The sequence below is a fragment of the Otolemur garnettii genome, unplaced genomic scaffold (genome assembly GCF_000181295.1).
Source record: "Otolemur garnettii isolate 467f Iridium unplaced genomic scaffold, OtoGar3 scaffold00230, whole genome shotgun sequence".
NCBI lineage: Eukaryota > Metazoa > Chordata > Mammalia > Primates > Galagidae > Otolemur > Otolemur garnettii.
The window spans coordinates 926,066-951,669 of NW_003852625.1; the positions used below are offsets into that span (position 1 = coordinate 926,066).

The 25,604-nt window shown below is 35.0% G+C and overlaps 1 protein-coding gene and 1 pseudogene across 2 annotated transcripts in view; both read left to right on the top strand.

Moving 5' to 3' along the window:
• Positions 1 to 25,604, top strand: part of HTR2C (5-hydroxytryptamine receptor 2C) — a 185,584-nt gene that overhangs the window by 118,685 nt on the left and 41,295 nt on the right. The window lies entirely within an intron of this gene.
• Positions 18,200 to 18,353, top strand: LOC111722288 (annotated as a pseudogene).

Consider the following 25,604-nt stretch of genomic DNA (forward strand, 5'->3'; position numbering starts at 1 on the left):
CATTCGATATGATATTGGCTGTGGGTTTGCTGTAGATGGCCTCTGTCAGTTTAAGAAATGTTCTTTCTATACCTATTTTCTTAAGTGTTCTGATCAAGAAAGGATGCTGGATATTGTCAAAGGCTTTTTCTGCATTAATTGAGAGAATCATATGGTCTTTGTTTTTTTTTTTTATGTGATGTATTATATTTATCAATTTACATCTATTGAACCATCCTTGGGACCCTGTGATGAAACCCACCTGGTCGTGATGTATAATTTGTTTGATGTGGATGTGTTGTTCGATTCTGTTTGCTAGGATCTTATTGCGTATTTTTGTATCAATATTCATTAGAGATATTGGTCTATAATTTTCTTTTCTTGTTGAGTCTTTTCCTGGGTTGGGTATCAGGGTGATATTTGCTTCATAGAATGCATTGGGAAGCATTCCTTCTTTATCTATGTTTTGGAAAAGGTTAAGTAATATAGGTACTAGTTCATCTTTAAAGGTTTGGTAGAATTCTTATGTGAAGCCATCTGGTCCTGGGCTTTTCTTTTGGGGGAGATTTCTTAGAGTTGATGCTATTTCAGAACTTGTTATAGGCTTGTTCAACATTTCCACTTCTTTCTGGCTTAGTCTAGGAGGGTGGCAAGTATTGATCTACTTTCTTCAGATTTTCATACTTCTGAGAATAGAGTTTTAAGTAATATTCATTAGGGATTTGTTGAATTTCTGAGGAGTCTATTATTTGGCCTTTATCATTTCTGATGATGAAATTAGGGATTTTACTCTTCTACTTCTGGTTAGGTTAGACAAAGTTTTATCTATTTTATTGACCTTTTAAAAAAAACAACTCTTTTGTTGATCTGTTGTATGATTCTTTTGTTTTCAATTTCATTTAGTTCTTCTCTAATTTTGGTTATTTCTTTTCTTCTGCTGGGTTTAGGATTGAAATGTTCTTCCTTTTCTAGTTGCTTGAGTTGTCCCATTAAGTTGTTGATTTCCTCTCTTTCCATTCTCTTGAGGAAGGCTTGCAATGCTATAAATTTCCCTCTTAGGAATAGAGGTAAGGATGGAATTAGAATTCGAGTATTTCTTGTAAGGAATTTATAACTGTGATGAGTTCCTCATCTTTTGCATATTAGTGAAAGATTTTATTTCTCCATTTCTGAAGGATAGTTTAGCTGGGTATAATATTCTTGACTACCAGGTTTTTTGTTTTTTTCTTTCAGCACTTCAGTATATCATCACATTCTCTCCTGGCCGGCAAGTTTTCCACAGAGAAAGACACTAACAGTCTAATGAAAGTTCCATTACATGTACTCAAAATGATAAAGATAACCATACATGCCTATTTGTAACAATTCCTTCCTTCACTGTAATTCACTGTTCCTAGATGATCACTGATTTGCTTTTTGTCACTATGTATTAATTTACTTTTTCTAAAATACAGTATGCGTTCTTTGATGAATGGCTTCTTTTACTAAAAATGATTATTTAAGGATAATAAACATAGCAATAGTTTATTTTTTATTTATTTTGGATTAACATGAGGGTTAATATGATTAGGTTTTTATTGCACAATAGTATTCCATTTATGGACATATCATTTAATTTATAAATTCTACTCTTCATAGAACTTTTGTTTTCTTCACACTTTTGGGATATATGGAAATTTATATACAAGTCTTTAGGTTGACATATGCTTTCATTTCTCTTAAATAAATACTTAACAGTGGAATGGCTGGATTTTATTATAGGTGTACATTATATGTTTTAAGAAACTGCCAAACATTTCCAAGGTTATTGTGTTATACCATTTAATATTTACACTAGCAGCATGTAAGAATTACATTTCCTTCACATCCTGCCCTCAACTTGAAATGGTCAATCTTTACAATTGTTACCATTATAGTTAGTGTGTAGGGATAATGATTATAGTTTAGTTTGCATTTTCCATATGGCTAAGGATATTGAGCATCTTTTTATTAATTCATTGATCTTTTTATAGTTTGTGCCAAATTAGGTATTTCAATATTTTACTCATATTGTTAGAGCGTCTTCATATTATTTTGAGTTTTGTTGTTTTCAAAATATTCTAGGTAAAAATATTTATTAGATATGATTTAAAATTTTTTGCCAGTAGCTTAGCTTTAAATTAATGGTCTGTTTTCAAGATCAAACTTTTTGTCATATAATCTAAATTGTTGAGACTTTTTTTTTCTACTTCATGCATTTGAGTCAAATTTAAGAAATATTTGCCACACTATGGTCACTAAGATTTTCTCCTATGTTTTGTCATAGAGTTTTATATTTTCAACTCTAATATTTGGTACTTTGGTTCAAAGTTATAATTGCAAGTAGTGTGAGGCAATAATTGAGCATCATTATTAAGCACATAGCCATATATTTCCATAAAAATTTATTTAAAAGCTTATTCTAAAGGAAACATAGGAAAAACTCTTCTCAAAATTGGCCTAGGCAAAGAATTTATTATTAAGCCCCAAATGCAAATATAACAATAACAAAAATAAATGGAACTTAATTAAACTAAAAAATTCTATATATCAAAGAAAATAATCAACAGAGTAAAAAGACAACCTGCAGAATGGGAGAAAATATTCACAAACTATACATCTGACAAGGGCTAATTATCTAGAATTTATAACAAACGAAGAAAGAATAAAACAACCCCATCAAAATTGGATGAATAACACGAACTTATTTCTTTAAAGAAAGATAGACAAATGGACAAAAACCATATGAAAAAATACTTAACATTACTAATCATCAGGGATATGCAAATTAAAACCTCAATGAGATACCATCTTACCCTTGTAAGAACGACCACTCTTGAAAAGTCAATAGAAAATAGATGTGCTATGGTTGTAGTGGGAAAAAAAAAATGCTTATACAGGGCTAGTGGGAATGTAAACTAGTACAACCTCTATGGAAAAACAATATTGCTCTAAGAATCTCCAAAAAGTAGACCTACCATTAAATCCAGTAATACCACTACTGGATATCTACCCAAAGGAAAAGAAGTCCACAAATGTTTATCACAGCACAATTTATAATTGCAAAGAAAGACAATCAACCTAAGTGCCCATCAACTGATGAATGGATAATGAAAATGTGGTTTGTATATATGCCACGGAGTACTACCCAGACATAAAAAGGAATGAAATAGCATATTTTGCAGCAACTTGCATGGAACTGGAGAGATTATTCTATGTGAAGTATCTGAGGAAAGGAAAAATAAATATATGTTCTCACTGATAAATGTTTGCTGAGAGTGACAAGGTGAGACTCTGTCTCAAAAAAAAAGAAATATAATCCGCATATAAACATAAAATATAGTCACTTCAGCTTACTTTGATTAGAGTTAGCATAATGCAGTCTTTTGCCATCCTTTACATTCATATAATTGAAATAGAATTAACATAAATTCACACTTTTAAAGTGTACAATTCAGATTTTTTAAGTGTTTTTTATGTAACTCTCACTCCTATCTAATTTCTAAACACTCCCTTGCCCCAGAGAGAAACTATTTACCTATTAGCAATTGCTATGCATTTACCTTTCTCCTAGCCCTGGGAAAATACTAATCTACTTTCTATATCTATGGGTTTATGTATTCTGGACATTTTATGGAAAGAAAATAATATGTTAGTTTTTTCTTTTAGAATTTTTTGACTGTTCTTGGTCCCATACACTTCAATGTAAATTTTATAAGCAGCCTGTTAATTTCCAAAAAACAAAATTAAGAAATCTGGGATTTTGAAAAAGATCATGTTAAAATTTAGATTAATGTAGGGATATGAAAGATGAAACACAATTATAGCCCAGAAAGAAGGAGAGAGGAGGAGAGAGGAGGAAGGGGAAGGGGGAGATGGGTGGAGGGAAGATAATCACTGGGACCACACCTACTGTTTATATTGCAAAGTATACATGTCAAATACATTAACAGTAGAGTATAAATGTTTAAACACAATGATTGAATAAGTGAGCTGAATGAAATATTGACCAGTTTGATGTGAACATTCTACATTGTATATAGAATCAGTACATTGTACCCCATAGATGCAGTAATGTACATAGTTATGATCTAATAAAAAAAATAAATAATGTAGGGAATATTTCCATCTTAACAATATTAACTATTTCAACCCATTTTCATGAGATATCTTTCCATGTGTTTACATATTCTTTAATTTCTTTCAACGTTTACTCTGAATTTTGGTTTACAGATCTGGCAGCTCTTTTATTAGATTTATTCCATTTTTTCCCACTTGTTAGTTGTCTCTTCATGTTGATGATTGTTTTCCTTGCTGTGCAGAAGGTTTTTAGCTTGATTTAATCCTATTTGTCTATTTTTGCTTTTGTTGACTATGCTATTGATATATATCTAGAGCATTTCCCCAGTGTTTTCTTCTTGTACTTTCAAAGCTTCATGTCTTAAAGTTGTTAATATATTTTCACTTAATTTTGGGTCTAGTTTCATTCCTCTGCATAAAGTTATCCTGTTTTTCCAACAGCATTTACTGAACAGATGGTTCTTTCTTTATCATATGTTTTTAGTGCCTTTGTTGAAGATGTAATAGCTGTAAATGCATGGATTTATATCTGGGTTTCCTATTTTGTTCCATTGGTCTATGTGTCTATGTTAGTACCATGCTGATTTGGTTACTATAGTTTTAAAATAAAATTTGAAGATAGATAGTGTGATGCCGCTAGCTTTAGTCATTTTGCTTAGGATAGCTTTACCTATTTGGGATCTTTTGTAATTCCATTTGAATTTTAGGACTTTTTTGCTATTTCTGAGAATAGTGTCATTAGTATTCTGGTAGGGACTGCATTAAATTTGTAAATTGCTTTAGGTAGTATGGTCATTTTGACCATATAAATTTTTCCAATTCATGAGCTAGGAATATCTTTCCATTTTTTGTAAACTTTTCAATATCTTTCATCAGTATTTTAATTTTCCTTGTGTAGACCTTTCACTTTTTCAGTTAAGTTGATTGCCAAACATTCTATACTCTTTTTAGCTCATGTAAATTGAATAGCCTTCTTGATTTATTTTTTACATTGATCATTATTGGCATGTGCAAATACTACTGATTATCGTATGCTGCTTTTGTACCCTGCAATTTTAGTGAATTTATTTAACAGTTCTGAGAGGTTTTTTAGGGTGGAATCTTTAGGTATTTTTATATTATAAGGCCATGTTATCTACAAACAAGAAAAATTTAACTTCTTCTTTTTCAATTTGGATGCTCTTTATTTTTTTCTCTTGTCTAATTGCTCTAGCCAAGACTTCAAGTACTGTATTGAATTAAAATAGTACTCAAATAGGCTAAAACTGAATATCCTTGTCTTATTCCAGATCTTAGAGGAAAGGGCTTCATTTTTTCCCACTTAGCTATGGGTTTGTTGTATATGGCCTTTATTATTTTGAGGTATGTTTTCACTACATCCTGTTTTAAGAGGGTTTGTCATAAATGGATATTAAATTTTATCAAATGTTTTCTTAATATCTAATGATAAAATGATTGAGTTTTGTTCTTGTTTCTCTTAATGTGATATATCATGTGCATATTTGTGTATACTTAACCATCCTTACATCCCTGAGATGAATCTCACTTGATCATGGTGAATGATCTTTTTAATGTGTTATTGAATTACATTTGCTAATGTTTTGTTGAGAACTTTTGCAACTATGTTCTTCAGTGATATTGGCCTGTAGTTTTCTTTTTTTCATTGAGTCCTTGTCTGTTTTGCTATCAAGGTAATGCGGGCCTCGTAGAATGAGATAGAGAAAATCCCTTTTCAATTTTTTCTTAATAGTTTAAGGGAAATTAATGTTAATTCTTCTTTGAAAGTTTGGTAGAATCTCCCAGTGAACCCACTCAATCCCAGTCTATTCATTTAGGAGAATTTTTATTACTGATTCAAACTGATTACTCAGTATTGGTCTGTTCAAATTTTCTGTTTCTTAGTGATTCAATCTTAGTAGGTTGTATATGTCCAAAAGGCATCAGTTTCCACTAGATTTTCCAGTTCATGATATTCCACTGTAGAATTGTTCATAATAGTCTCTGATAATATATATGGGACACGTGAAGCTAACTTGAACTTGAATTCTGGGATGGAAGATTTCCCTCTGGCTGGTCTGGTCTAAATGCTCCCTCTATGGGAGCTGGAAGAATTCTTCCCTGTTCTGTGTTCCCCTGAGCCAAGGCAGCCCTGAATTTCAATGCAAAATCCCACAATTACTTTACTCCCCCTCCCTGGGTGCACATATTTTCTTTCCATTCTGCATGCTTGTATGGCAATACCAGGGAATGGGGGACAAGGTGTCAGGTGTGGTGACCGGATATCAGGTTCATATTCATGGGTTCTTGGTTCCCAGGATTAAAGAATGGTTACTGGTACTGAGTCAGTGGAACAAATGAGAAGACCAAACAGATACAAGGCAAAATGTCAAAATTTATTAAAAGTAGTACATTTCCAGAGAGATAATGAGTCAATCAAGTGGAGAAGACCTTGCGTTTAAAGATAGAATACAGAAAGGATAGTACGCTCAAGGTCAGTAGAAAGTAGGCTACTCCAATAAGCAGTATCCCCAGAGTTAGAGTCTGTCCTTTTATGCTAATCCCTAATAATATATTAGCCAAGAATGGAATATTTATGAATTTAGGGGGAAAGAGGTAGAGAGTTCCTAGAACTGGGAACCCTATCCCTTCCTTACTTTATAAGATAACTTCCATGGTTGCCATGGTTTTTGTAAACTGTCATAACACTGGTAGACGTGATTTTTACTATGTTAATGAGGGTAGTTCATTTAGGGAAACTAACAACTCTACTGTGTGCATACTCCAAAAACTGTCTTTTGTGGCTTTGATCAAATCTCTGTGTTGTAGCCTCTCTACCTCCTTCTGGTTGGTCAATCCTTGGAGACCTCCTTTCATAAACCAAACATTTGTTCAATGCTTGGAAGCTCTTTTCACATGTCATGTGTTCCTTCTTGGAAGCCCCCAATCTGATCATTTGGTTCCTGCTGTTATAGACAAAACCAAGCCATCTGCTTCTCTCCCTCTTTATCCCTACCTAAAAGAAAAAGTATGTAAACAGTGAAAAATAGTGCTTTCTGCCCTCTTTGGTCTGTCTTTCCTCAACATGATGTCAAAACCAGCTGGTAAGATTGCTTGCCGATTTTTGGTTCTCTTGAAGTTTCTTTCGTATGGGGATAAGTGTGGAATTTGGTGGTTGAGCAGAGGAATGATCACTGGAGGTTGCTATTTGGCCATCTTGTTTTGCCCAACAAAGCCTAGCATTTCCTATAAGAAAGGTCTGATCATGGTGAATTCTTTCTGCTTTTTGTTGTCTGGGGAAGATTTTACCTCTCTTTCATATTTAAATAAGCAAAATAAAGCATCATTTTATTTTAAGGTGATTTTTTACCTTTCATCACTACGAAAATGTTGTTACACCCACTCCTGGCCTGACCTGTCTGGATTTTGTCGAGAAGTCTGCTGACAGATAAATTAGAGCTCCTTTATATGTTGTTTACTTCTCTTCAATTCCTGCTTTTAGAATTCTCTCTTTGTCCTTAATCTTTGAAAGTTTAATTATTATATGCCATGCAGTAATCTCTTTCGGGTCAAATCTTCTATTTTCTGACTCTCCTGTACCTGGATATTTATATCTTTCTCAAGTTTGGGGGATTTTTTTGCTATTGTTTCTTTGAATAAGGTTCGACTCCTTGTTCTTGCTCAACTTCCTCTTGAACATCATAAATTCTTAGATTTAGTCTTTTGAGGTAATTTTCTGTATTTTGTAGATGATCTTCACCTTTGTTCATTTTTCTATCTTCTCTGTCTTCAAGTTCAAATTCTTTCCTCTGCTTGATTCATTTTGCTACTGAGAGTCTCTAATGAATGTTTAAGCTTACCAAATATATTTCTAAATTCCAAGATTACTGTTGGATTTTTTATTAGTTCAATGCCTATGTTAAATTTATCTGATAAATTTTAGAATTGCTTTTCTGTGTTATCTAGAAGATTACTGAGGTTTCTTTCAAACTACTACTTTGAATTCTTTGTCACAAAATTCATGTGTCACCATCTCATAAGGATCAGTTACTGGTTTATTGTTTTGATCATTTAGGAAGATCAGTCATGGTTCCCCGTTTTAATGTTTTTTTTTTTTTTTCTTGTGGGCATATGTCTATGTCTTTGCATTGAAAGATTATTTATTCTAGTCTTCTCTGTCCAGCTTGCCTTTTCTGCCGTAGGTGGCGCCTGAAGCCCAGGCTCACCTCGGCTCTAGTATATGTTCAGAGTGCTAAGTTTCCTAAATGAGAGTGATTACAAAGGAGCTATCCCAGCAGCCTGAAAGACTGGCTAGGGGTTCAACCTCCTGCACCATGGTACTTTTTAACAGCCACTCTGATTTGGGATCTCCTCGTCTAAGGCTGGGGTTCACTTGGTAGGATTTCTATGACAAATTGAACATCTGTTTTTGTTATAGATATTGCCAGATTTTGTTTTTCTTTATGAGTTGGTCTTGACATCTTGTATGCTTTTTTTTTAATTTGTCCATTTCATGTAGATTTCTTAGCATGCAATTATTCACAACATTCCCTTATAATCCACATTATTTCTTCCATGTCTCTCTTCTTTTATTAATGTTTTTAGTAATTGGTATCGTCACTCTTAATTCCAGTCAGTCTACTTAGGGTATATCAATGTTAAGTCTATTTCAAAAAAACAAACAAAAAAAAAACTTGTATTGGCATTGATTTCTTTTATTGTTTTTCTAATCTCACTTTTATTCATTCTCATTAATTTTTGTTATTTCTTTCCTTTTGGTTACTTTGGGTTTAATTTTCTCATTTTCTAGTTTTCTGAAAGGGAAGATAGGGTTATTTATTCAAGATCTTTCTTCAGTTTTAGTATAGGCATTATAGCTTAGCACTGCTTCTACTATACGCCGTAAGTTTTCTTTTGCTATGTTTTTATTTTGCTTATCTCACAATATTTCAAATGTTCCTTGTAATTTCTTCTCTGATCCATTAGTTACATGAATTACGTTTCTTAATTCCCACATGTGAATTTCCCAAAGTTCTTTTCTCTTATTGATTCCTACTTTGGGTGTTGTGGTTACAGAACATGCTTTATATGTTTAACATATGGTCTATTTGAATACTGTTTCAGATACAGCTGAGAAAAGTATCAATTCTGTTGTTATTGGGTGGAATATTCTATAGAATGTCTTTCAGGTCTATTCATTTTATATTGTTACTATAATCTTCTAATTCTTTGTTAATTTTCTGTCCATTTATTAAATTTACCAGAGAAAGGTTGATATTAAAAATTTCCAAATATTACCGTGGAATTATCTACTTCTCCCTTCAGTTGTGTCAACTTTTGCTTTTTGTATTTTATGATTTTTTCATTAAAAGAATAATTAATTTCCACAATTCTGAAAAATTGACTGTGGAAATATTTTCCAACATACTCATTGTTTTATGGAGAAGATTATTCCCTTTTTTATATTTAATTTTTAATTAAATCATAACTCTATACGTTTGTGGGGTACAATATGATGATTTGATATCCAATGTGGAATGCTTAAATCAAACTGATTAACATAACCATCACCTCACTTACTTATTTTTCAAGGTAAAACATTTATTATTTACTCTGAGTTATTTTGAAATATACCCTTGCATTGTGCACTTTTGGTAAAATCCTACCAAATACCCTCCCTACTCCCACCAAGTGTTTTCTCTGCGCTCTTTTGTAGTATTTTTATAGTTTCATGCCCTAAGTTTAAATCTTTTATCCAATGAGAATCAATTTTTGTTAGTGATAAGAGGTGTGGGTTCAGTTTCAGTCTTCTACAGTGGCTAGCCAGTTCTCCCAGCACCATTTTTTAAATAGCAATTCATTTGCCAAATGCACATTTTTGGCAGGCTTATTAAAGAACAAGTGATAGTATGTGACTGGGTTCACCTCTAGATTCTTTATTCTACTCTAAATATCTACATCTCATCTCTAGATTCTGTATTCTACTCCAAATATCTACATCTCTATTTTTGTGCCAGTACCATGCTGTTTTGATCACTACAGATTTGTAGTATAACCTGAAGTCTAGTAGTGTGATGCCTCCAAATTTGTTCTTATTTCTAAGTATTGTATTGGCTATTCAGGGTTTTTTTTTTTCTGATCCCATATAAAATGAAGTATTATGGCTTCAAGTTTTTTAAGTATGATGTTGGTGCTTTGATGAGGACTGCTTTAAATCTGTAGATTGCTTTGGGTAGTGTAGACATTTTAAAAATAATGATTCTTCCCAACCACAAGCATGCCATTTTGACATCTTCTGCTATTTCTTTTCTCAGGGTTTCATTGTTCTTTTTATAAAGATCTTTCACATTCTTTGTTAGGTAAATTCCCAGGGATTTCATCTTCTTTGGCACTACTATAAAAGGAATAGAGTCTTTGATCATGTTATTGGCTTGACTATTGTGAGTACATATAAAAGCTACTGATTTGTAGGTATTGATTTTATATCCTGACACACTACTATATTCCCTGATCACTTCTGAGAGCTTTGTAGTTGAGTCCCTGGGGTTTTCCAGGTATAAGATCATGTTATCTGTGAAGAGTGAGAGTTTGATCTCCTCTGTACCTATTTGAATACCCTTGATACCTTTCTCTTGCCTGATTGTGATGGCTAGGATTTCCAGTACTATGCTGAATAGCAGTGGTGACAATGGGCATCCGTGTCTAGTTCCAGATCTGAGTGGAAATGTTTTCAATTTTACTCCATTCAATATGAAATTGGCTGTGGGTTTTCTGTAGATGGCCTCTATGAGTTTAAGAAATGTCACATTCTATTTTCCTAAGTGTTCTAATCATGAAAGGGTTGCTGGATATTTTCAAAAGCATTTTCTGCATCAATTGATGGAATCCTGTAGTCTTTTTTAAATTTTATTTATGTGCTATATTATGTTTATAGATTTATGTATGTTGAACCAAACTTGTAACTCTGGGATAAAGCCCTGTTGGTTTGATATGTTGTTGAATTCTGTTTGCTAGGACCTCATTGAATATTTTTTGCATCAATATTCATTAATGATATTGGTCTATAATTTTCTTTCTTTGTTGGGTCCTTTCCTGGTTTGGAAATCAATGTGATATTTGCTTCACAGAATGTGTTAGGGAGGATTCCTTCTTTTTCTATGTTTTGGAAAAGGTGATGTGATATAGGTACTAGTTCCTCTTTGAAGGTTTGGTAGAATTCTGATGTGATACCATCTGGTCCTGGGCTTTTCTTTCTTAGGAGATTTTGTACAGCTGATGCTATTTCAGTGCTTGATACAGGTCTAAACAAAATTTATAATTCTTTCCATTAAGTACATGAAGGTGGAGTGCTTCCAGGTATTGGTCCACTTCTTCCACATTTTCATATTTCCAAGAATAGAGATTTTTGTAGTATACATTAAGCATTTTTTTCAAATTTCCATGGTATCTGTCATTATTTGTCCTTTATCATTTCCAATTGAAGTTTTCAGAGACTTTATTTTTCTGTTTCTGGTTACTCGAGCCACAGGTTTATCAGTTTTATTACTCTTTTCAAAGACCCAACTTTTGATTTTAATCATCTTCCAAATTATGCTTTTGTTTTCAATTTCACTTAATTCTGCTCTAATTTTGGTTATTTCTTTCTTTTGGTGGGTTTCGGGTTGGATTGATCTTCCTTTTCCAGTTGGTTAAGGTAGCCTATTAGGTTGCTGACTTGTTCTCTTTCTATTTTCTGGAAGGCATCTAATGCTATAAATTTCTCTTTAAGGACTATCTTTGCAATATCCCACAGGTTTTGATAATTTGTGACTTCATTATCATTTTGTTTCATGAATCTAATAATCTCCTTCTTAATCTCATCTTTGACCCAGCTATCATTCAGCATAAGGTTATTCAGTTTCCTTGACTTTATTTGAATATGAAGATTTTGGTTGCTATTGAGTTCAACTTTTATTCCATGATGGTCTGAGAAAATACAATGAGTAATTTCCATTCCTTTGAATTTTTTGAAGTTGACCTTGTGTCCTACCATATGATCAATTTTGGAGGATGATCCATGGGCTGAGAAGACTGTGTATTCAGTTTTGTTAGGATAAAATGTTCTGTATATATCTGTTAAGCCCATTTGTTCTAGAGTCACATTTAAGTCCATTATTTCTTTATGTAGTGTCTTCTTGGAGGATCTGTCCAGTACTGGCCAGTAGGATATTAAAATCTCCAACTATTATACTGCAGGGAGGTATCATACTATTCAGATCAGTTTGGGTTTATTTTATAAATCTAGTAACATTCAGGTAGGGTGCATCAATGTTAATTATTGAAATTTCGTCATGTTGTGTGCTTTCCCTGACAATTATGTAGTGTCCATCCTTGTCTTTCCCTATTTTTGTTGGTTTAAATCCAATTGTATCAGCAAATAAGATTGAGACCCCTGCTTTTTTTCTGATTTCCTTTTACTTGTATTATAGATGTTTATCCCTTCTCCAAGTCTTTTTTTATCCATTGAGGTAAGATGAGTCTCTTGTAGGCAACAGACACCTGGGCTTAGTTTTCCTATCCACTCAGCCAACCTGTGCCTCTTTAGAGGACAACTTAAGCCATTCACAATAACTGAGAGAAATGATAGGTGTAGTAGTGTTATGTTATGGCTGTCTTATTTCCAAAAGGTCCAGTGCATATTTTTAACCCTTTCACCATTGTGGAAGCTAGGTTTTGTTTAATAAACTCTGGGTGAGTTTACTCTGGTGGTAGACCATTGTGCTGGTCATTGTGGAAAATGTGTCTGAAGAACTGGAAACTAGCTATGGCAAATTTCCTTAACATGTGGATGTCAGCAAAGTATTTGATTTTTCTATCACAAATAAAACTGAGTTTAGCTGGATACAGGATCCTGGGCTGAAATTTGTTTTGTTTTAGAAGGTTGAAGTTTGAAAAGTTTTGGCTGAAAGATCTGCCATCATTCTTATATTTTTCCCTTTGTAGGTAATACTTTTCTTATGCCTGACTGCTTGTAGAATTTTTTCTTTCATATTAAATTTGGCAAAGTTAATTGCAATGTGTCTAGGAGATGTATTATTTAGATTGAGTCTTGCTAGGGTTCTGAACTATCTGCTATCTGAATTTCTGTATCTCTTGCAATGCTTAGAAAATTCTCCTCCATAATATCCTAGCCTCTGATAGTCTTTAGGACTATCCTCTTCTCCTTCAGGAATACCTTTAATATGGATGTTTGATCTTTTGGAATGATCCCACAACTCTCTCAGAGAATGTTCTGTTCTTGTTCTCCTTTTTTCTGCCTTTTTGAATGCTTGGAATCATTCAAAAATCTTCATCTTCAATTTCTGAGAATTTTTATTCTGCCTGCTCAACTCTGTTACTAAAGTACTCTACCATATTGTCAAATTCTTCAAATACTTTTTTCCTTTTTTTAAGCTCTGCCATATCTTTTCTCATTATGTCCATATCCTTCATGACTTTGTCTTTTAATTCATTCATTTCTTAAGACAACTTTTGAACTATTTTTGGATTTTGATTTCCATCTTTTCCTCCATTCTATTCATCTTTTTTTTCATTCTATTCATCTTATTTGCCATCCACATTCTGAGTTCTATTTCTGACATTTCAGCCATTTCTCTATGAATGATATCTTCCATTCTATCTCCTTTGTCATCCCTTGGGGCAGTTGATCTAGTCTGATTATTCATATTGCCATAATTCTTCTGCTGGTCCCTCCCCATGAGTATTTTTTGCAATTTGGCAATAAAAACTGGTGGGATGAGACTGGATTGTGGGCCCCAGGAATTTAGAGGTAACCAGCCCTTTCCCAAAGAGCTGGGACTTGTGATTGTGGCTTTCCCCCTACAGTCTTACAATGGTCCCTTTAAGAGCCATAGCCAGAGACTCTGAGGACTTGCTTGGTGAAATAATTCAAGCTGGCTCTGGTTTGATGTCAGCCTGCTCCTATCAAATCCTAATGGGTCACGGCATTAGGTGGAATCTCAGCTGGGGAGAGATAGAAACAACTGTGGTGCCCTGCCTCTACCATTGACAGCTGGAGGAGGAGAATCTGTTTCTTCCCCTTATAAAAACAACTGCCACTCAACTTCAGTGTCCCCAAGTGTACAGCCCAGGTCAAAATATCTAATCAAATTGTCCTAGGCAGTAAAATCATAGCTCATGAGAAAGAGTTCAAAGAGTTTCAGGTGTCCAGAAAGTAGAAATTCATAGCATAGACAGTTCACCTGGCAAACTTGTGGGGTTGGAGCCTTGTCCCTCCAGTGGATAGGGGAGCCAGGAAAGTTCCACCACCAAAGTCAGAACTGGGCATCACTGCTTCCCCACTTGTTGTGTACTGTCTATATGCATCTCTCCCTCTCCGTGCATCCCTCTGTCCCTAGGTATCCCTCTCTCCCTGTGCTTCCCTCTCATTTGTACCCCTTCTTCCACATGTCACTGTTTCTGTACTGCTGTCCAGCAGCCCACACAATGTCCAGTCCTCTGGAAAAATTCACCGAACACTCCAAGTTCTGCAGAGGGTAGATAGGCAGCCAGGCTAAGGGGAAGGGTGAACTATGTTTTTAGAATTATATAGGGAAAATATCTGTTCACTTTTGTGCTTTGCAGGATGACACATAGGCTCACAAGTGAGACTTCCCTAGAGGAGAAGGAACAGGTTTAGTGGCTCTCTTCCGTGGGGTAATGTGAGAGATCCTTTGTTCCCTGCTCACTTGCAGAGAGCCCACGATGGGCCTCCAGCTTGTGGGAGGAGTCTCCCATCCACTTGGATTTTGTTTTCTTGCTATCTCTTCCTTGAAGGCACAGCTTGATTCAGCAGAGATGACAAGCACTTGACTATCTTCTTTCTATGTTTAGCTCCCCATCTTCGGCGTCACTGAGTCCACTTCAGTCCAATATCTCTCCCTCTGAACAGGAGCCTCAGCAAAAGCTGTTTCTTGTCAGCCATCTTCCTTCCACCAGGAAGAGTATTTTCTGATGTTCTTATTCCACCATTCCCACTGATGTCACCTCTAGGGCTATTATCGTCCTTTACCTTAAACTCTGTTTTTGTATTTATATTAAAGTGGATTTCCTGTAGAGAGAATATGGTGACTCCTATTCATTCATTCAGTCTTATAATCTCTACTACTCATATTTATAACTTTTCTACATCATGTGACTATTGAAATGGATAATTTAAGTTTAAACTTTTGCTATTTTATATTTGTATCATCTGGTTTTATGGATTTGTTTACTTATGCTTTTCCTTTAGTCTAACTCTTTCCAATAGATTATCATTTCTATGTCTTTTATATTTCTATATTCTGATAAGCAGTCACTGCTTTAAGGTTCATTGTATGTCTAACTTTTTTGATTAAATGTCCAATATTGTAGGTTTTATTTTATAACAGCCTTTGGTTGTGCTACATTTCTATCATGAGTGCTATTCTTTTTTTTTCTAAATGAATGTTAAATTATGAACATAAGACCTGAATACTGTATCATGCTTTATTTGGGAGAAAAGTTATTTTACTTTCCTCCCTCCTAGGACAATTAGTAGATTTTTTATCCAGCTTATTGAGTTATATTAATAAATTAAAAGTATGCATATTTATACAATGTGATTATTTGCTGCATGTATACACTGTGAAATGATTACCACAATTGACTTAATTAAGACATATATCATTTCATATAGTTATCATGTGTGTGTATGTCTGTGTGAGTGGTAATTCTTATGATCTACTATTTCAGCAAATTTAAAGTATACGAAACAGTGCCATAGTTGCCATGTGATTTATTAGATTTCCAAAAACAATCTTATAACTGAATTTTTTTTACTTTATATGATATAATACTTTTTTTTTAATTGTTGGGGATTCATTTAGAGTACAAAGAGCCAGGTTACACTGATTGCATTTGTTAGGTAAAGTCCCTCTTGTAATTGTGTCTCATCCCCAAGACATGTGTTACACCCCATGACCCCTATCCCCCTCCTTCCTTCCCTCTCCTTGCATCCCCCTTCCTACACTCCCCACCATGTACTAGGTCATCAATTGTCCCCATATCAGAATTGAGTACATAGGATTCTAGCTACTCCATTCTTGTGATGCTTTATTAAGAATAATGTGTTACACCTCTATCCAGTCTAATATAAATGATGAGAAGTCTCCATCTTTTTAATGTCTGAATAGTATTCCATGATATACATATATATATATACACACACACACACATATATATATATATATATATATATATTGCAGCTTGTTTATCCAGTCCTGGGTTGGTGGACATTTAGGTTGTTTCCACATTTTGGCAATTGTAAATTGAGCTATGTGAACAGTCTAGTGCAAATGTCTTTATGATAAAAGGATTTATTTTTCTTCTGGGTAGATGCCCAGTAATGGTATTACAGGATCAAATGGGAGGTCTTGTTTGAGTTCTTTGAGAGTTCTCCACACTTCCTTCCCAAAAGGTTGTATTAGTTTGCAGTCTCACCAGCAATGTAAAAGTGTTTCCTTCTCTCCACATCCATGCCAGCATCTGCAATTTTGAGATTTTGTGATGTGGGACATTCTCACTGGGGTTAGGTGATATCTCAGGGTGGTTTTGATTTGCATTTCTCTAATAATTAGGGACAATGAACATTTTTTCATGTGCTTGTTAGACACTTGTCTATCTTCTTTAGAGAAGGTTCTATTCATTTCTCTTCCCCAGTGATATAAGGGATTTTGGCTCTTTTTATATTGGTTAATTTGAGTTCTCTGTAGATCCTAGGCACAAAGCTTTTCTCAGATTCATAATATGCAAATATTCTTTCCCATTTTGAGGGTTGTCTGTTTGCTTTGTTTGCTGTCTCCTTAAGCTGTACAGAAGCTATTCAGTTTAATGAAGTCCCACTTGTCTACTTCTGTTGTTGTTGCAATTGGCATGGAAGTCTTCATCATAAAGTCTTTCCTCAGAAAGACTTTAATAAATCTTCAACTGTTTCCCCCCATTTTTTTTCAACTTTTAACCAACATCTCCTTATCTTCTTACCACCATCCTCTGAAAAATACCATTTCGTTCTCTGCTTCTTTGCAGTAGATTTTTTAAGATTCCACATAGAAGTGAAATCATAGAATATTTGTCCTTCTGTGTCTGCTTTTTTTCATTTATCATAATGTCCTCCAGGTTCACCCATTCTGTCACAAATGACAAGATTCCTTTCTTCTTAATGACTAAATATCGTTCCTTTGCCTGTGTCTTTAGTGTGTATTACATGTCTTCATCTGCTGTTGGACACTTAGGTTGATTCCATATCTTGACTATGGTGAATAGTGCTGCAATAAACATAGGAATGCAGATATCTCTTTCACATACTGATTTAATTTCCTTTGGGGAAATACCCAATAGTGGGGTTGCTGGACTATATATTGTAAGACTATTTTTAATTTTCAGAAGACCATCCATACTGTTTTCTATAATATAAATTAGTATGTCTACTAACAAAGTTTAAGGGTTTCCTTTTATTTACATTCTTTTTGTTTTTTTGTTTTGAGACAGAGTCGCAAGCTGTAGCCCTGGGTAGAGTGCCATGGTTTCATAGTTCACAGCAATCTCAAACTCTTGGGCTCAAGTGATCCTCTTGCCTCAGCCTCCAAAGTAGCTGAGACTACAGGCACCCCCATAATGCCCAGGTATTTTGGGGGATGGGGTCTCACTCTTGCTCAAGCTGCTCTCCAACTCCTGAGATCAAGCAATCCACCCACCTTGGCCTCCCAGAGTGCTCAGATTACAGGCTTGAGCCACCATTTCCAGATACATTCTTTGTAATGTTTTTTTCTCTTTTGACTTTTTGATAATAGCAATCCTAATATGGGTTAGGTGATATCTCATTGTGGTTTTAATATACATTTCCCTGATGATTAGTGATGTTGACTACCTTACCTGTTGGTTGTATGTCTTCTTTGGGAAAAAATGTTTATTAAGCTGCATGAATTCCTTATATATTTAACGTATTAATAATTGTCAGTTTATTTGGGATGCTGTAACAAAGCATCATAAACTGGATAACGTATTAACAATAGAAAATCGTTTCTCAAAGTTCTATAGTCTGGCAACTCCAAGAACAAAGCATCCATCTCTCACTTCTCAACCTTTTGATTAAGATCAAGCATAGTATCTTTTCTTATCAGTTTAATTTGACACATCCTCTATCCAAGATCAAAGCAAAAGTAGATTTGGTATCTGATGAGGGTTTAACTCTTCATAGGCTGCACTTTCTTGCAGTAATCTCACATGGTGGAAGGGGCCAGTGTCTCTCTGGGGCCTCTTTTGTTAAAAAGGGTTCATTTATTAGTATTCTACCCTCAGGACCTAATTACCTCCCCAAGCCTCATTTTTCTGATACCATCACCTTTGAGGTTAGGATTTCAACAGCTGAATTTGGAAAAGGGGACACACAGACATTCAGACCATAGCAACTCCTTATCAGTCACATGGTTTACAAATATTTTCCCCCTTGCTATAGGTTGCCTTTTAATTTCAACGATTATTTTCTTTGCTTCTTTCTTGTGCATACACCTATGTTTGATATAGTCCCAATTGTTTATTTTTGCTTTCGCTACCCATGCTTTTGGTGTTATATCCAAAAAATCATCACCAAGACCAATGTCAAGGAGCTTTTCTCCTATATTTTCTTCTAGGATTTTTATAGTTTCAGTTGGTACACTTAAGTCTTTAATCCATTTCCAGTTAAATTTTGTGTATAGTGTACGATAAGGATATAATATCATTCTTTTGCATGTGGATATCCTGTTTTCCCAGCACCATTTATTGAAGACACTATCCTTTCCCCACTGTGTATTATCAGTGCCCTTCTCAAAGTAGATATTCTGTATATTGTTCTGTTGGCCTATGTAATATGGTTTGAAATCAAAACATGTGAAACCTTCAGCTTTATTCTTCTTGCATTCTTACTCACTTTTTTATTTTTTATATACTCAATTGCTTTGGTTATTTGGAATCCTTTGTTCCATATGAATTTTAGGATTTTTTCCATTTTTGTAAATAATATCATTAGAATTTAATAGGGATTTTATTATAATTACTTTTATAATAGTATAAAATAGAATAAAATATTTAGGAATAAATTTAACCAAGGAGATGAGATATTGGTACACTGAAAACTATAAGACAGTCATGAAGGAAATTAAAGACACAAATAAATGGAAAAATATCAATCATATATTAGAAAAATTAATATTCTTAAAATGTCTGTATTACTAGCTCAACACCTGTGGTTCAAGCGGCTAAGGCACCAGCTACATACACCTGAGCTGGCAGGTTTGAATCTAGCCCTGGCCTGCCTAACAATAATGACGGCTACAACCAAAAAATAGATGGGCAATGTGGTGAGTGCCTGTAGTCCCAGCTACTTGGGAGCCAGAGGCAGGAGAATCACTTAAGCCCAGGAGTTGGATATTGCTGTGAGCTGTGATGCCATAGCACTCTACCCAGGGTGACAGCCTGAGGCTCTGTCTCAAACAAACAAATAAACAAACAAAAGTCTGTATTACTCAAAGTATTTCCCTCCTTTGACTGACTTTGAGCTTAGTTTGCTTTTTTCCCATACTTCTTTGGTGTAAAGTTATGTTGTTTATTTGAACTCCTTCTTTTTTTCCTTAATGGAGGCATTTATCACTGTAAACTTTTCTCTTCAAGCTGCTTTTGCTGCATCCATAAGTTTTGATATGTTATGTTTTCATTTTTATTTTTCTCAAGATACTTTTAAATTTTCCTTTTGATTTCTTCTATTGGCCATTGGTTGTTTAATGTCCACATATTTATAGATTTCCCAATTTTCTTCCTGTTACTGATTTTTAGTTTCATGCCACTGTGGCCAGAAATGATTTCAATGACCTTAAATTTGTGAACACTTGCTTTGCAGACTAATGTATGATCTATCCTGGAGAATGTCCCATGTGTGCTTGAAAAGAATGTGTATTCTCCTGTGTTAGATGGAATGTTCTGTAACTGTTTTTTAGGTCCATTTGGTCAATATTATTACTCAGTCCCACTATCCCCTTGTTGATTTTCTGACTGGTTGATTTATCCCTTGTTGAAAGTAGGATATTGAAGTCCCCGACAATTATTGTATTACTGTCTATTTATCCCATTAATTCTGTAAATATTTGCTTTATGCGGTGCTCTAATGTTTGGTACATATGCACATATTTTTTTTAATTTTTTTATTTTTATTAAGTCATATTAATAATTATTATATTATCTTTCAACCTCTTCCCCATTATATAATGTTCTTAACTCTTGTGACAGATTTCATTTTATTTTGAGTTAATTATCTACTTACAAAAGTTTCAAAGCAGTACAGAGTATCCTTATGTCCTTCATCTAGCTTCACTAAATGTTCACATATTGTATACCCATAGTACAATTATGAAGACAAGGAAATCAATATTGTTAAACATACTATTATCAAAATACAAATTTTGTTCACATTTCACAAACTTGTCCATTGAGGTTTATTATTTGTTTCTATATTTCATCCAGATTCCCAAATTTTATTTAGTCCCATTGAACAGATTTAGTTAGATCTAATAAATCTGATATATTCTCTTTTGATTTTTATTCAATTGCAAATTTGAATTTCCCTTGTGATTATTTCTTTGAGCCATAAGTCACTTTAAAATGTTGTATTTAATTTTTTTCATGTCTACATTAATGCATTTATGAGGTACAATGTGCTGATTTCATATAGAATTAAGAATGCTTACATCGCACTGGTTAATATATACCTCATCTCATTTACTTAATTATTGTGTTAAGACATTTATGCTCTATACATTATAAATCCAACATGTACCCTTGCAATATGCACCACAGGTGTTATCCCACCATTTACCCTCCCTAGATCTGACCTTGCCTCTCCCCTCCCATTCCCCCTCCTTCCTTCATCCCGGGCCATAGTTGTGATTTATTCTTCATATGAAAGTGTGAGTGATTGTAAAATGGTTTCATAATGTACTCAGTACGTTGGATATTTTTTCTTCCAATCTTGAGAGGCTTTACTAAGTAGCATATGTTCCATTTTCATCCATGTAAATGTAAAAGAGGTAAAGACTCCATCTTTTTTAAGCCTGTATAATATTCCATGGTATACATATATCACAATTTATTAATCCATTCATGGGTCGATGGGTACTTGGGCTTCTTCCATGCCTTAGCACTTATGAATTGAGCTTCAGTGAACAATCTGGTGCAAATATCTTTGTCATAAAGTGATTTTTGATCTTTTGGATATACACCAAGTAGAGGAATTGCAGGATCAAATGGCAGGTCTACTTTTAGATCCCTGAGTATTCTCCATATTCCTTTTCAAAAGGAATGTATTAGCTTGTACTCCTACCAGCAGTGCAGAAGTTTTCCCCTTTCTCCACATCCACGCCAACATCTGTAGCTTTGAGATTTTGTCATGTGAGCCACTCTTACTGGAGTTATCTCAAAGTGGTTTTGATTTGCATTTCTCTGATGATTAAAAATGATGAGCATTTTTTCATGTGTCTGTAGGCCATGTGCCTATCTTCTTCAGAGAAGCTTCTGTTCAAGTCCCTTGCCCACAATGCAATAGGATCACTTGTTCTTTTCTTATTAATAAGTTTGAGTTTTCTGTGAATTCCAGTTATCAAACCTTTTTCAGAAGCATAACCTGCAAAATCCTCTCCCATTCTGAGGGCTGTCTGCTTGCTTTACTTATTGTGTTCTTGGCTGTGCAGAACTTTTTAGTTTGATCAGATCCCAGTAATGTATTTTTGGTGCTGCTTCAATTGCCCTGGTGGTTCCTCCTCAAAAAGTTTTCTCCCAGGCCAATTTCCTCAAGAGTTCCTCCTGCACTCTCTCCAAGAATCTTTATAGTTTCATGTCTGAAGTTTAAATCTTTTATCCAGTGAGAGTCTATCTTAGTTAGTGATGAAAGGTGTGGGTCCAGTTTCAGTCTTCTACAGGTTGCCAGCCTGTTCACCCAGCACCATTTGTTAAATAGTGAGTGTTTCCCCACTGAATGTTTTTAATTGGCTTATCAAAGATCAAATAACAGTAAGTAGCTGGGTTCATCCCTTGGTTCTCTATTCTGTTCCATACATCTGTTTCTCTGTTTTTGTGCCAGTACCATACTGTTTTGATCACTATCGATTTATAGTATAGTCTGGGGTCTGATAGCGTGATTCCTCCTGACTTGTTTTTATTTCTAAGTAATTTCTTGGCTATTTGAGATTTTATCTGATTCCATATGAAATTAAGTATTATTTTTTTCAAGATATTTAAAGTATGACAGTGGTGCTTTAATAGGGATTGCATTAAAATTGTATATTGCTTTGGGTAGTATGGACATTTTAACAATGTTGATTCTTCACAGCTATGAGCATGGTATGTTTTCCAATTTGTTAACATATTCACCTATTTCTTTTCTTAGAGTTTCTTAGTTCTCTTTATAGAGTTCTCTCATGTCCTTTGTCACTCCCAAATATTTCATCTTCTCTGGAGCTACTGTGAAAGGATTAGAGTCCTTCATTGTTTTTTCAACTTGACTATTGTTGGTGTATATAAAGGCTACAGTATTATTGAGTGTTGATTTTGTAATCTGAGACACTGCTACATTCCTTGATCACTTCTAAGAGTTTTCTAGTAGAATTCCTGGGGTTTTCCAGATATACAGTTTTATCATCTGCAAAGAGTGAAAGTTTGATCTCCTCTGACCCTATATAGATACCCTTGATCACCTTTTCTTGTCTGATTGCAATGACTCAGACTTCCATTACAATGTTAAAAAGTAATAGAGACAATGGGCAACCTTGCTTGGTTCCTGATCTGAGTGGAAATGATTTCAATTAAACTATTCAATATGATATTGGCTGTGGGTTTGCTGTAGATAGCCTTTATCAGTTTAAGAAATGTCCCTTCTTTTCTTTTTTTTTTTTTTCAGGTTTTGGTTGGGGCTGGGTTTGAACCGCCACCTCCAGTATGTGAGACCAGTGCCCTGCTCCTTTGAGCCACAGGCACCGCCCTAAGAAATGTTCCTTCTATACCAATTTTCTTAAGTGTTCTGATCATGAAGGAATGCTGGATATTATCAAAAGGTTTTTCTGCATTAATTGAGAGAATCATATTTTGTTTTTTGTTTTGGTCTTTGGTTTTTAATTTGTTTATATGATGTATTATATTTATGGAGTTATTTTATGTGACAATTAAAGCTTCCTAATTTTTCCTCTTTTTATCCACACAATATCCTTCTTAGTATCTTCTATGACACAGCTATCAGTCAGCATAAGGTTATCTAGCTTCCAAGACTTTGTATGCATTTGAAGATTCCTATTGTTATTGAGTTCAACTTTAATTCCATGATGGTCTGAGAAGATGCAAGAAATAATTTCTGTTCTTTTAAATTTGCTGAGGTTAGACTTGTGACCTAAGATGTGATCAATTTTGAAGGATGTTCCATGGACTTATGAGAAGAATGTGTTTTCAGTTTTATTAGGATGAAATGTTCTGTAGATGTCAGTTAAGCCAAGTTGTTCTGTGGTCATGTTCATGTGCAAAATATCTTTATTTGGTTTAATCTTGGAGGATCTATCTAACACTGCCAAAGGGGTGTTAAAATCTCCAACTATTATGGCTCTGGAAGATAGCAAATTTTTCATGTCTGTTAAGGTCTCCTTTATAAATTGAGGGGCATTCTGGTTGGGTGCATAAATGTTAATAATTGAAATCTCTTCATGTTGAGTGTTTGACAAATATGAAGTTTGACAAATATTGAGCTTATCTTTCCTAACCACTGCTGACTTAAAGCCTATTGCATCTGCATATAAATCTACAACACCTGGTTTTTTCTGATTTCCATTTGCCTATATTATAGAAGTCCATCCTTTCACCCTGAGTCTATCTTTATCCTTTAAGATAAGGTGAGATTCTTGTATGCAACAATTATCTGGTCTGAGTTTATGTATCCAATCAGCCAACCTATGCCTCTTTAGAGGACAATTTAAGCCGTTTGTGTCAGGATCTGCTTCTGACATCACTTGTCAGGGCCCGGGACTGGCCAGGTCTATGGGCCCAGCTTAGGTAGGTTCTGGACACGGACCACTAAGCTACCTTGCTCAGGAACAGTTTCTCTTAGGGGCTGGAGGGCTATTTACTTTAGCTGGAGAGAAAGAGAGAGGCAGAGCATCTTAGAGAGAGTAAAGCAGTCATCTTAGAACAGATAGCTCTTAGTCTTTAGCAGAGCTTGGTAATCATCAGCAGAGAGATGCTGTGCTGGCATTCTGCAGGCAGGAGAGGAGACAGAGTCAGAGTAAGTGGATCTGTGATAGAATGCGCATGCTTCTTGTCTGCCTTCTCCTCCAGCCTAATATAAGGCTGATCTCATGTTTCTCAACACCACAGGTGTAGAGACTGCCAATTCACCAATGCTCTCACCTCGTGAGCTCTCTCATGCTAGCTAGAACTAAATCTCTCTCCATGCTTTTTTCACCAAGGTGTTCCATTACAGGTATTTCCTATAACTCTCACTCCACCTAGCCATAGGCTATATGGGCTGCTACACATTCACATTAATTTACAGAATTGAAAAGTATGATAGTGTTTCAGGTGTCATGTTTTTCAAATGTTCAATGTATATTTCTAGTCCTTAGCCTACTGTGGAAGTTAAGTTTTATTCAAAAGTTTCTGAATGAGTTTACTTTGGCTGTGGTACATTCTGCTGGTTGTTATGGAGGATGGGACTGAGAATATCCTGGAGAGTGGGTTTAGTTATGGCAATTTTTTTCAACATGTGTTTCTCATTAAAGTATTTGATTTCTCCATCATAGATGAAGCTTAGTTTGGCTGGGTATAGAATCCTGGGCTGGAAGTTATTTTGTTTTAGGAGATTGAAGGTCGAAGACCAACTTCTTCTGGCTTGAAAAGTTTTAGCTGAGTAATTGGCAGTCATTCTGATATTTCTCTCATTGTACGTAATGCTTTTCTTACATCTGGCTGCTTGCAGAATATTCATCTTCATTTTAACTTTGGTGAAGTTAATTACAATGTGCCTAGGAGGTGATTTATTTGGATTGAGTCATGCTGCTGTTCTGAAAGTGTCTGCTATCTGAATTTCAGTATCCCTTGCAATGCTTGGGAAATTCTCCTCCAAAACCTCTTGGAATAAAGCATCTGTCCTTTAAGAATAATCCTCTTCTCCTTCAGGAATTTGTATAAGATGAACATTTGGGCTCAGCGCCTGTGGCTCAAGCGGCTAAGGCGCCAGCCACATACACTTAAGGTGGCGGGTTCGAATCCCCAGCCCAGGCCCTCCAAACAACAATGATGGCTGCAACCAAAAACTGGCCAGGCATTGTGGCGGGCGCCTGTGGTCCCAGCTACTTGGGAGGCTGAGGCAGGAGGCTCGCTTGAGCCCAGGAGTTGGAGGTTGCTGTGAGCGTGATGGCCATGGCACTCTACCCAGGGGGATAGCTTGAGGCTCCGTCTCAAAAAAAAAA